Source organism: Equus przewalskii, chromosome 25 (genome assembly GCF_037783145.1).
Source record: "Equus przewalskii isolate Varuska chromosome 25, EquPr2, whole genome shotgun sequence".
Lineage (NCBI taxonomy): Eukaryota > Metazoa > Chordata > Mammalia > Perissodactyla > Equidae > Equus > Equus przewalskii.
Genome location: NC_091855.1, coordinates 24,663,481 through 24,676,504, shown reverse-complemented (window position 1 = coordinate 24,676,504; position 13,024 = coordinate 24,663,481).

The following is a 13,024-nucleotide window of genomic DNA, read 5'->3' as shown; positions in this document are numbered from 1 at the left end:
GTTCAGATCCTGGGTGAGGACCTACTACCATTCATCAAGCCATGCTGAGGTGGTATCACACATAGCAGAGCCAGAAGGACCTACAACTAGAATATACAACTAGGTACTGGGGGGCTTTGGGGAGAAGAAGAAGAAAAAAACATTGGCAACTGGCAACAAATGTTAGCTCAGGTGCCAATCTTTTTTTAAAAAGTGTGCTTTCTTGTGCACACTCTTCTTCTACCCAATTGTCTTCAAATTCACTAATTCTCTCTTCAACTGCAACTTAGGTGGTGTTAGTTTATCTGTAGAGTTTTTTTTTTTTTAATTGTATTTTTGCCTTCTGAAATTTTGGTTTGATTCACTTCTTTCTCAATTGCTAGTGGATTTTTTAAAGAGATATTTTAAATTTTATTTCCTTGCATGTATTCAGCATGGTTTTAAAGCCTCTTATCTAGATATTTACTTCAGCAATTACTTTTGATAACTCTATTATCTGGATATTTGATTGCTTTGTTTCTATTGACTATCATTCCAGCTCTCCCTTCACAGTTTTTCTCTCTTTTTTTATGTCTACTTATTTTTGATTGAGTGTAAGGCATTGTATAGAAATACTTGTGGGAAGAATTTGTAAACTAGGATAATGTTACTTTTCTTCAGCAAGGCTTTACATTTGCTTGACAAGTGGCTAGAAGCACAAACAATCTGAATAACCTTAATCTAATTTCAGGGTTTCAGATTACTACCTTTATTCCTTGTGAGGGTTTATATATTTCTGATTTGTTCCTACTCTTATGGTGCATCTTTTTGAGGTCCTAATGTAAAGCATTGGGGTCTTGGATTTTAATTTTTGTTGCTCTATCCTAAAAGTTTTTCAAAAGCTCTGCTTAGATTCTTGGCCTCTCAGCTGTTTTTCTAGAATCTAAAAACACTCTTACAATTAAAGTGGCTCCAAATGTGAGATACATATCTCTGAGACTTTTTCTCCTACATCTTTGCCCTATAATTTTTTACTGTCTCCTTAGGTCTCATAACTTCAAGAAATATTTAAAAAAATATTTTGTCTAACTTTTCAGTTTGTTTTCAGTGAGAGTATTTGCTTGAATTATGTGTTTTGGCAATAATACCAAACATAATTTTTACATAACTATTGTGTTGGTTAAATTTAAATTTGGATGCTTATAACAGCAAACTCAAACCATGGCTTAAATATGAGATAGGTTTATATCTCTCTCACATTAAAGAAGTCCAGAAATAATCCATCTATTACTTGTTTGCATTTCCTTTGTCATTAGGGAACCAGGTCATTTTTATATTTCTGTTCTACTAGACTTAGCATGTGATTTCCATCCTCAAATTTGTCACAAGGTCTGAGATGGCTGCCAGAACTCTGGCCACCATGTCCTCATTAGAGGCATAAGTGGAAGAATGCAAAAAAAATTATCAGTTATTTGACCTTTAAAGGAAGGTTCTCAGAAGTTCCACTCAAGAAATTTTGCTCTTATCTTATTGGCCAGAATGTAGCGTCATGATCACCTAAGTGTAAAGGAGGTTGGGAAATCAAGTATTTTATCTGGGAAGTTGTCTCAAATATAATGGAGTTATGTTATTAACAAATAAGGGTATGGTTGAATGGATATTGGGCATGTAAGTTACAGTTCCTGTTATAGATCCCTAATATCCCATCATGTGGTGGACGATTATTTATTGTTGCACATTCATGTTTTTCCCACCTTTTCCATTATTATAAGCACACTGTGATGAACTTGATTCTGTAAAATTTTTCATATATGTGCATTCTTATGACATACTTTAAAATATCTTCATGTTATATTTCTGGCATAATTTTTAATATTGAACATTCCTCAAAAAATCTGCGACTGTAAAATATTTCCTCATATGTATACGCTATAATTTACTTTCTTTTTCCCTATTGTTAGGCATGTAGTTTTAATCCACTCTTTTGCCATTAGAAATAATGCTTCTATGAATAGTATTTCTCAACTTTTTTTCATCTTTGAATATTTCTTAGGATAGCTTTAAAGTAGAAGTATTGTTCATTTTTGACTTAGATATCTTTGGGGGCCACTATTCAATCTACTACAATATTTATTCCAGTTGACCCTCCTATTAACAATATGTTAAAGTTACCATCTCAACATACCCTCCCCAGGATTAATCCCTGTATTTAAAACATAAGATCTTTGTAATTTTATAAGTGAAAAATAATATCAGGAATTGATTTAATTTACATTTCTTTGTTACTATCTGTTTTAAATATGTATTCATAAATTTGTTTTCATCACATTTTTTCTTATATTGTCTGTTCATGTCTCTTGCCTATTTTTCTATTGAATTGATACATCTTTTCTCAACTAATTTAAATAACTCTTTACAGAGAAATTACATTTACCTTCTATTTGCAATAAATATATTAGACTTTTTTTTCTCAGTTTATTCTTTGTCTTTTAACTTGGTTGATAATAGTTTGTAAGCAAAGTTGTATTTAATTGTAATATACTTAAATCTGTAGATTTTTTTTGGTGATTTCTTCCATGATATGCTTTAATTATCCATCTTCCAAAAAAGATGAATTAAATATTTACCTATCACTTTTTGTAGTTTTCATTCATGATTTCATGCATTATTAAGTAGGAGCATGTTTCACACAAGTGATTTTGATTACACACATTGTCTTTAAGATGAGGACTCCTCAGAAGGCAAGGTCCAGATTGCAATCATATTTTTATCTCTAACGCTGAATACAGTACTTGGACCAACAGGTACATAATACCCGCAGTTAAATCAATGTGTACAGAATGAAACTATCTTTGTGTGCTTATTTCTTCAACTACTCCATGTCTTTGCTTTTCCTTGCTCCTGAGATCGTGTGTGTTTGATGAATGTGTGCTTAAATCCTCATGGTATCTTCCTGTCTTAATTAATGTAGTCATTCTAGTATTAGAAATTTCCCTGATACAAGCTACCTAACTAGCTTTCTTGCCATCGCTTTGTGGTACAAGGGGTTGTGAAGTATGTGGGGAAAAATATGTAGGGATGGGAATGTGTGGACAGAGGGTACAGCCTTTACAGTTCTCCCCAGGGCAGACTTATGGTATGACAATGAAGCTAAGTCTCAAGCCCTTCATTTGCAATGTGTTCACATAGTTGTATATTTTTGCAAAATTTCCACAAGTGAGGTATTTTAACCACAATTGGTTAAAACAACTGTCTTCTTACATCCTGACTTTTATTATTTCATACTTCTTGTGTTCAGTGGTGGTGGAGAGCAGCAGACATTTTTAGCAGAAATGCGTTTAGTTCAGGTTTAGTGCAAGTGTATTTATGTTATTTGCAGTCACTTGTGCATAGTTAAGCTATTGCTAGCTGTCCTTGTGTGGGATTGCTTCTAGGAATACTGCCCTCCATGCCAAATCAAGTGGTATTATGACGGCAAAGTACAGGACCAGAGGACTAAGAGATGTGGCTGAGGGGTGAGGGAGGTTAAGTTTGGAATATACAAAATCAGAAGCTCATTGTTGGAAAAGCCAGTCTTACAACTTTCAATATGAAAGAAAATTTGACATTCCTTCTAAAATTTTACATTGACTTTAATGGGCTCTAAAGCTGAGAGAAAATCTTGTAAATGATCAATAATAGTAAGGAATTTTATTCCTATTTGCAGGTTTACAGAAAAGATTATTATCTTTTTATTCTCTATAGAAAATTGTATGCCAATATTATTGTACTATGAAGAGGTGATCAAAGACTATACAGTCCCAAAATGTAAGAAATGTATCAGGTAGTTAATTAATAAAAACTCCTGTGCTATTTTTCTAGATTTTGTGATGTTTGTGGTATTTCTTAGCCTTTTAAAATTTGTGATTTATTGTGCTGTCTTTTCAACATTCTGAATAGCCATTCACTGTTGTACCTAATTTTTGTATTTATAACTATGTGTTCTTTTTCTTAAAGAGGGCTCTCCCAAATTAGAGAAGCTTCAAGCCTCATAAAATCTGGATTCACTCCTGTGTTCTCCTTTATGCTACATTACTGACTAAGGAAAACTGGTGGAGGACTCTCCCAATTTGCGAGTCAAAGTCCTTGGATCTGCAAAGTCAACAGAACTCAGATCACATGAGACTTCTATTTTCAGTAACAGTAGTGCTCCTCTCTCTCTTTGGGCGGGGTAGGAGGTGCGGGAGAGAGACCAGAAATTTGGCAGGTGAAACTGCTTACCTGATCCTGACAGTTACAAAGACTGCTAGCCTCTCAGGTTGGAACAGTCTCATCTATCAACCTGTGCTTGAACTATTAGCACTGTCAGCTTCCTCTTAAGAGATGACAATTCAAGAGTAGTTTTCCTCACCCACTGAAACTCCCTCAGTCAAAAGAGCAAAACACTTAATCAGAAAGAGGGGCAGGAATGCATATCTGGCAACCAGAACCGGCCCCATCTACTTTTGGTCTGTGGAACTTCTTGTACTCATTGTTGCATGACTGTGAAAGAACTCCTCAGCGGAGGCCCTTGACTTGCTGTAACAAGAGTTGGGGCAGGGCTTGCGTCCTTTGCCTTGCAAGGGAGTGGTTGTGATGCCAGGAATGGGAAGCTTACAACAACTTTGCCCATATACTCTCACAAATGATGTCTGATTAAAAATAATAACAATAAATACATGCCCATATTTGTTTGTACATGCATTATCTTTGCGAGATGGGCAGAAATGAATTGCTGGCTGAAGGTATTAGAAGTGAAAGCCAGCTATTAAGCTTTGCCCTCACTCGGTAATAGGAGGAACACTGAAATGGATTATCTTTTGGGATTGTGAGGATTATTTCGATTTGAAAGCAGAGTTGTCATTTTTTGACCTTAACACAAATAGTATAGATGTCTAGAGAGTATCATGTTAACTCCTGACATTATTAAAAAAGTCAATTATTTACATGATTTGAAGAGAAATCACAGTGCAAGTAGAAGCTTTTAAGAGTTCTAGCAACTCAGTGTCATTTCTGCAAACATTCACAAAAATCCATTCTATTTATGGATTTTAAGACATTTTTTGTGTTCTTATATTTTTTTTACTATTTTGAAAATAAAGCGCTAAAAATCTGCTTCATATGTTTCTATTTCTCTTAAACGTCATGCTATCTTATCACTATTGGGAGCCTCATGACCAACATCACTTAGTTTTATTTCCATCTTCTGTCGAAAGAACAGGGATCCCTTTTGAGGGGTGAAAAAGGGAAAGCCATCTCAAGTGGCCTTTTCCTAAGTCCTTTTCTCTTTACCTCCACTGCTAAATCACCCAAGGAATTAGCAATCTGCCTGTTGACCACTTAAATTAATGAAACTGCTAATATCTGACGCAGGAACATCGCCTCCGTATGCTCTAGATACATATATGAATAGAACTGCTGTCGATGCACGTCTGCCCTGAATGTCAGTGTGTAATCCATGCAAATCAAGGATTAGTTTTAAAGTCCTCATTCCCAGAAACCTAAGTTAAAAACTGGTGAAGAGATATGGAACATGAACAGGCTGTCCTCTGGCCTAGAGATTGTTCACAAAATTGTCTGATTAAAAGTAAATTCTCAATTGTTCTTTTAAAGAAGTCAATCTCCCATGTTAAAGGAGGTCCTTGTTAGTCTGCCTTACAATTTATGACTTCCTTTAAAGCAAGACTGATGTGAAAGAGACATTCATTCCACTCTTTGTTTCTTAACTTATCCCATTTTGGCCAATTGGCTATATCAATTAGCTTTTATGCTTGTACTAAAATAGTTGTTTTCAGTGGGTTGATTTTGTTCCCCACAAGACATTTGACAATATCTGGAGACATTTTTGATTGGAGGATTGGGTGAGGTGAAGCAAGTAGCATCTAGTAGATAGATACCAGGGATCCTGCTAAATATCTTACAATGCAAAGGACAGTGCCCACAACAAAGAATTGTCTGCCCCAAAATGTCAACAGTGTTGAGTTTGAGAAGCCCTGGTCTAAAGCAGTGCGTAAAGTAGAGTCTTTTTGATGATGATATGTTGAAAAAGTTTTACGGGTGATTGAAATGCATCCTTTCTACCAATGAGTGCCCAAGTCTCTTTGACTGTTAATTATGGCTACATCGACTGACTTGAGTAAAACAAGTTCTGATTTCTGAACCCTATTTTTACTTTCACTGAGAAAGAAATGGATTGGGGTGGACAGATTCACCTCTGTTGGCTAGCCTATGATGGAGTAATCTGGTTGCTGTTTCAGAATGAACAGTCAGCTTGGTGTAAAACCTGCCAGAGCTTACGGCAAGTAAGTGTCTCTGTAATTTTCCTAAATAAACTAGACGTCATGATGTCCCCTGTATTTGTCGTTATGCAAAAATCTAGTCTGCCATCACTAAGTAAATATTTGTTGCTTCAATTTGATTTACTACCTTATAGATTAAATTCTAAATGTAGAAGACACAGATGATATTATTGAACAATTTCTTGACTGTCTATTTAAATGACTAAAAGCAATTTTGTGGAATTGATAATAATGCCTACGGAATATATAATCACGGTTAATGTTAGAGGAATTTTTGGCTGAATTAATCTAAGTGTTTTTAAGTTAAAGATCAATTATAAATTTTGAAAATCACATCACTACAGTCACTCAATTCCATACATCTTTCCATTAACTTTGACCTTGCAAAAAATCTAGTTTATTTGAATTCTGGAACCATTTCTGAGTTTTGCTATAGTGGGATATCAGAGGAAAACTAGAAAGATAATTGTAACATCAGAAATTAGTCCCATAGAAACTAAATAAAAAGCTTTATTCATCCTATGGAATTTAACAGTGATATGAAGTCACTTAGAGTATGGAGGACTATCATAAAAGACAAAAATAAGCTAATATTTGTTCTTATAGAAGATGGAGCAAAAGGAAGTGGATGATTTATAAATTAGAAGAGATTACTTCCTGAGAGTGAGATGGTCAAATGCTGTAGTGTGATACTGAAGAAAAACTTTTAAGTCTCTTCTTTAAAGTTTTTTAAAACAGGATTTATTTGGAAGAAGATTAGCCCTGAGCTAACATCTGCTGCCAATCCTCCTCTTTTTGCTGAGGAAGACTGGCCCTGAGCTAACATCCCTGCCCACCCCCCTCTATTTTATACATGGGACACCTGCCACAGCATGGCTTGATAAGCAGTGCATAGGTCTGGACTTGGGATCTGCACTGGTGACCCCCAGGCTGGTGAAGCGGAATGTGCCAACTTAACTGCTGCATCACCAGGCCAGCCCCTAAAACAGGAACTTTTAACATGTGCAACAGTTTAAATATTCTTCTGATTGCAGCCTGTATTAGTTTCCTGTGGCTGCTGTAAGGGATTACCAAAAACTGGTTGGCTTTAAACAATAGAAATTCATTCTCTCACAGATCTGGAGGCTGGAAGACTGAAATCAGTATCATTGGGCCAAAATAAGGCATCAGTAGGTTCACTCTCCCCCCTGGGGAAAAATCCTTTCCTTCCCTCTTCCAGCTGACATCCTTTGGCTTGTGACCACATCACTCCAATCTTCAAGGCTAACACCTTCAAATCTTTCCTGCTCTGTCTTCTCATTGCCTTTTCCTGTGTGTGTGTGTGTGTGCGCGTGTGTGTGAGTGTGTGTGTGAGTGTGAAATCTCCCTCTGCTTCCCTTTTACAAGGATGCACGAGATGGCATCTAGGGCCCACCTGGATAATCCAGAATATTCTCCCCATCTCAAGATCCTTAACAAGATCTGCAAAGACATTTTTCAAAATAAAGTAACATTTACAGATTCCAGGCATTAGGATTTAATATCTTTCTTTGGGGAGGGGGCATTTTTTAGCCTACCATGCAAATTGAGGGATAAACTGGTGGTGTGCTTTATGGGCACTTCCAGCATGATGATTCTGGGATTCAAACATTGTGACTTTTGGCAATTTGCTTCAACCGTCCCTGAGTCTTGGTTTTGTGTTTATGAAATGGGCCTAATAGTGGTATTTAGGCCATAAGATTGTTATGAAGGTTAAATGACTTAATACAATTAAAACATTTAGAAGAGTGACTGGTCCCTAAGAAGTGCTCAGTAAGTGTCAGCTATTGTTACTTGTTGGTGCTGTTTTTGTTGATGTTAACATTATTAGAAAGGAAGAAATATGTGAGAAGACAATCAGGCCTTTGCTTGGTGGCCTATCATATAACTCACATTTCGTTCCTTTTACTTTATTTTATTTTGACAAATTTAATGAAGGTGGGTCACAGGAGTGATCAAAGTAGTGATTTCCTGTCTAAAGAATGTATTTGATCTGCTTTATGGAGTTTATTTAACTTTGGCTACAACAGAGAAAGACTAAACTAACTCCCAAATTGAAAAGGCAACTCAGAAACCAAGTCTTACAAAAGTTCCCGTTAAGAATAATAGCCTGAGGAGTATCAGAGATATCCTGTTTGCTCAGAGAAGAAATTATTCTGTACCCTAAAAATGTTTGTCACCTTTTCAACTTTTTGTGTACCTAAGTAAAATCTCAAACTTTTAGATTGTAACAGAAGTCCTTTCCTGCTAAATTGAGTACTGTCCTTACATAGCTTGACTTGTTTAATGTTGGTCTCCTATTCAAGCTGGCCTTTCTACTTCTAAAACTTAAACTGTTCTCTTTTCCTCTTCATTTCTATAGAATAAGCATGAATAATTTGTTAATAACAAAACAACATGTTGTCTACAGAATATTTTCTAGCCAAAGGTTTTACTGGGTTTTATAAATATAGACATTCCATGTTCTAACATATATTTTAGGTGTCATCATTTTGAAGAAGGAACTACTGTATCTATTGCACACGCTAATTGGGAAGGGATATCGGTTCTTCCCGGGACTACATTAGGCCAATGACAGAGTCATTGACAGGCCAGACTAAAAAAAATAATATGAATTTGTTTTTCATTATTAATATGATATAATTAAAAAAATTTAAAATAATAATGTCAAGGGTACACCAACGAAAATGACACTTCCATTTTTCTCTGTGCATTTCACCAGGAAATGAACATGTAGCTCAAGTGCAATAGCAATCTGTAGACCTTTTGCTATTTGAAATAGTATTAGGTTAAACAATAGGAAATTGCTGTTTTTCTTGGTCAAAAAAGGTTGAATGTGGTATTTTCATATAGTTCAAGGTGAAGAGACAGTACCCTGGTGAAAAAGGAGTTCAATTTTCCAGAGCTATTAAAGGACAGTAGCTAGAGGAAGCATTCAAATAAATATATAAGGAAAATTTTTGCATTTTCAAGTTACTTATATTTCTACCAATAAATATGAACTGAGTTCTGTTTCATATCTTTTACTTTAATGTCAATGATTATGAGAACATACATTATTAAAAGAAAGGAAATGAGCAAAAGAAATTCATAGTGGGGAAAGCTAGGTAAATAGAAAACAATGAAAACTGCAGATTGTTACAAACTTTGTAATCATTTCTGTTTGACAATGTTTATCTCTTTAAATGTTTATCTTCTTACCCATTTTTATTTCATTTTTATGTGTCTCATAAAGTTGGGTATCACTCAATGTTTAGCTCTTTGTTGTCTGAACATGGAAAGCAGATTGCCCTGGCATTTTTATATACTGCAGAAAAAGAAAGTCATTTTCATTTATTGAGATTTATTATTTGAATATGTTTTCCAATATAGCAAAGCACACTTACAAAATTTAACGTACATGCATATTCAAGTACACTATTCTGGCATAGCATCAGGTAAAATTTTATACTTTCTGTTGAAGAAAATGTAGACACTCAAACAGAAGCAGATACATCTCCCCTCCTGCCCTCGACCCTTTCCCTTAATGATCATTGATATGGGGAAAGATATTATATTTTGTATAAAACTCTCCAAAACACCATTCATCCTTTTGTGGGCTGGGGGTTGTTCTGGAATGGTAAGTAGTTGAGAAGATGCCAGATCTCTAATGGAAGAGTATTATCTTTGGGGAATGTTTGATGACTAAAAGAAAGAGAATGACTTTAGAGAATAGGCATACAGACCTATTATTATGAGTTTCACTAAGAAATTGTTTTATATTCATAAATTTGTTTTTATGGTAAATTTCATGATTTGCCTGTATCAATTGAGTTTCCCTATAAGAAATTTCACATTCAGAAAGACATTAGCTTGTCATTGATCACCTCCATGAATTCTTATCATTAGCTTCTGTTCTATCAGAATTGTCAGACTCTTCTGACCCACTTGGCAATTTCACATCCTACCTTGTAGTACATTGTGTTTGGAGATGGATGTAAATGAGTAAATTGAGACCACCTTGTAATTTAAAAAGCAATCTCACTCAGAGTCAGCATGTGTACTCCGTACCATTAAAAATGAATGAAGAAAGAGAATGACTGTGGTTCAGTAATTTATGAAAAATGTTAGTTTTATTATCTATGTATGCATTCTTTTTTATAACACCTATCACTGTAGCACAAGGTACTCAGATGAAAGGTTGGATTCAAGCTCAGAAATTATGGGGGGGAGGGAAATGTCTATTTTCCATTTCTTTCTCAGCAGCTTAACAGATAAGTGTCAAAGAGTGAGCAAAAAGGTAGATATAAGAGAATAAATCAATAAGCTGGCTAGTTTATATGATGCTTTCTGTAGGCAAAGAAATGTTGTAGATGTTTTGGGAGAATCCAAAAACTTGACTGGAACTTCCTTCAAAATTACCTGTGAAGTGAGGAAGTGGGTGGGGGTGGTAGAGATGAAACAAGACTGGCCATGAGTTTATATTTGTGGAAGCTGGCAGATGAGTACATGGGGGTCCTTAAACTCATCACTCTACTTTTGCGTTATGTTTGAATTTCTCCATAATAAATAGTTTTTTTAAATCCCAGGATTTAACTATTTCCCAGCAGGAGTTTATACTCTAAATAATAATGGGAAACAAGAGTGTTCATTGTGCACGTATACCACAGGCTCTGTATTCCATAAATACTTCCTGTTGCCATAAAATTTTGATTTCTACATCTTTCTTGAACTAACTCATAAAATTCTTCAACAAGTAAACATCCTCAACATCTCAAACCCTGTTTCCTATACATGTCAGGGTGATTTGTCATGAGAGGACAGGGTAACGAAAATCACAAAGGAGCAAGAGTGATACCCTAAGGTATAGGCTGAAGATAACTGGAAGAATGAACATTTGGATTAGAGTTACTGGACCTTTCTTTTTTTTTTTCCCCCCACATAGTAGTATAAAGATTCCAAAGGCTACAGTATTAGACAGTCACTAATTTGGAATCTCAATGTGCTTTATGAGTTTGCCTTGGTGAAGTACCTGGAGAACCCAAAAATGAAATGAATGGCTCAAAATCATACAAGTGTGGTCATGCAGAACCATAATCGATCTGGTCACTTTTATATCAGCCACTGATGTATTCTTTACTAGAAGTAAACAGCATTGCCAAGAAGTGCTTCCTAGTTTCCACAGTATATCCATAACATTAAGATGTTAAGATTGGACTTATATCTACTAACTTTCTGTCAACTGAAAAGGAGAGAAAGGATATCACCAGGTCCCTGTTCCTTGCTGTTACTGATAGGATCTGTCAAAACAAAGCTTTAAGAAAACATTTTTCATGTTGTGTAACTATAACAACTCTACGTGTATCAAAAGAAGGTTATCTATTCCTAAATCGCTTATGTTCTAAGGTCAGAAAACACTATGCAAATTCCTTTAATAGAGATTAATGATAAAACATTACGAACATGGATGTATATGAAACCATTGTTTTAAACTTTTTCCGTTATCAAATACTACATTTCTGAATTTGATTTTGCAATATTATGTTTAGTAAGGCATGTGTTTCTTCTTCAGTAACCCTTTCTTGACTCTTATTCCACATAGAATGAGTCTTTTCCTTTATACCATACTGTCTGCTGCAATTCTATTATAGCACCTACAATATTGCGTCGCCTTCTTTAGTTTACATGTCTGTCTCCCCCTACTGGACTTTAAATTTTTTTGAGACCAGGGATCCTTTTCAATGCCCACCACAATGACTAGCTCTTCGTAGGTTTCAATAAATGTTTGTTGTAAGCGGATGGCTATCTGAATAAATGTCTTATAGTGGTTAACCCTTTGAGTGATTTCAAGCTAATTTTGTAATGTAAGCAGGTCTCTGGCTTTTTCCTATCCCGTTTCTCACATTTTTTATACACATAGAAAAGGAAAGTGTTCTACCTACTGACTTCCAAATTTGTATTCTTTCATTGAACTAACCTCTACATTCTTTACGTTTCTTGATTTTCCCAATGTTTAGCAACTATTGTGATCAAAACCATCAAATGCTATTGATTATGCGCTGCCCCCCAAAACTCTTATTACATTATTCTTCTAAATCCAGCCCTGTTTCCCATCTTTTTGCTTTGCCCCTTACCTTTTCTCCCCGTTGTCTGCTAACTCCTTCTAGAAGAGTCATCCTGTCACTCAAGAAAACTGATAGCTTTGATAGCTCTTTTGAAACCCATAGTTCTGAGGTCCCGGGATAGTAGGAAAATGTTTCTATGTAGGATGAATAAAAAAATTTCTTAAAGAAGATGCAAACTAGTACCACAAATATTGGTGAGCATTGAATTTTGTTGAGGCTCCAATTGGATAAGCACATTGTTCATTAATATGTCTGTGGTTTTCTTCATTAGTGAATGTTTTTCCACCCCGTTCTGATCAAGGAAACTTAGGAGAATAATTGCTTTCCAGGATCACGGATATTTGGGTAGCTTTTCTTTCTATTCTCCCTAGAACGATGGACGATGTAGAAGTGTTCCACGGTGAATTATTTAGAGTTGAGGAACATGCCTCTCTAGAAGGCTCTCAAACAGGTTCAGTTCAGAGTTGAGTTTGGGCAAAGATTCAGGTTGATTATTATTATGGTTTAGGAAAAGTTTGTCCTTTCCCAATATCCCCAGTGATAGAGAATCTTTCTTGTTTTCCGTTACGTAACCAAAGTTTCCTTAAAGTCAGCTGGAACAGGTTGGTAATTCCCTGCAGGAACTGT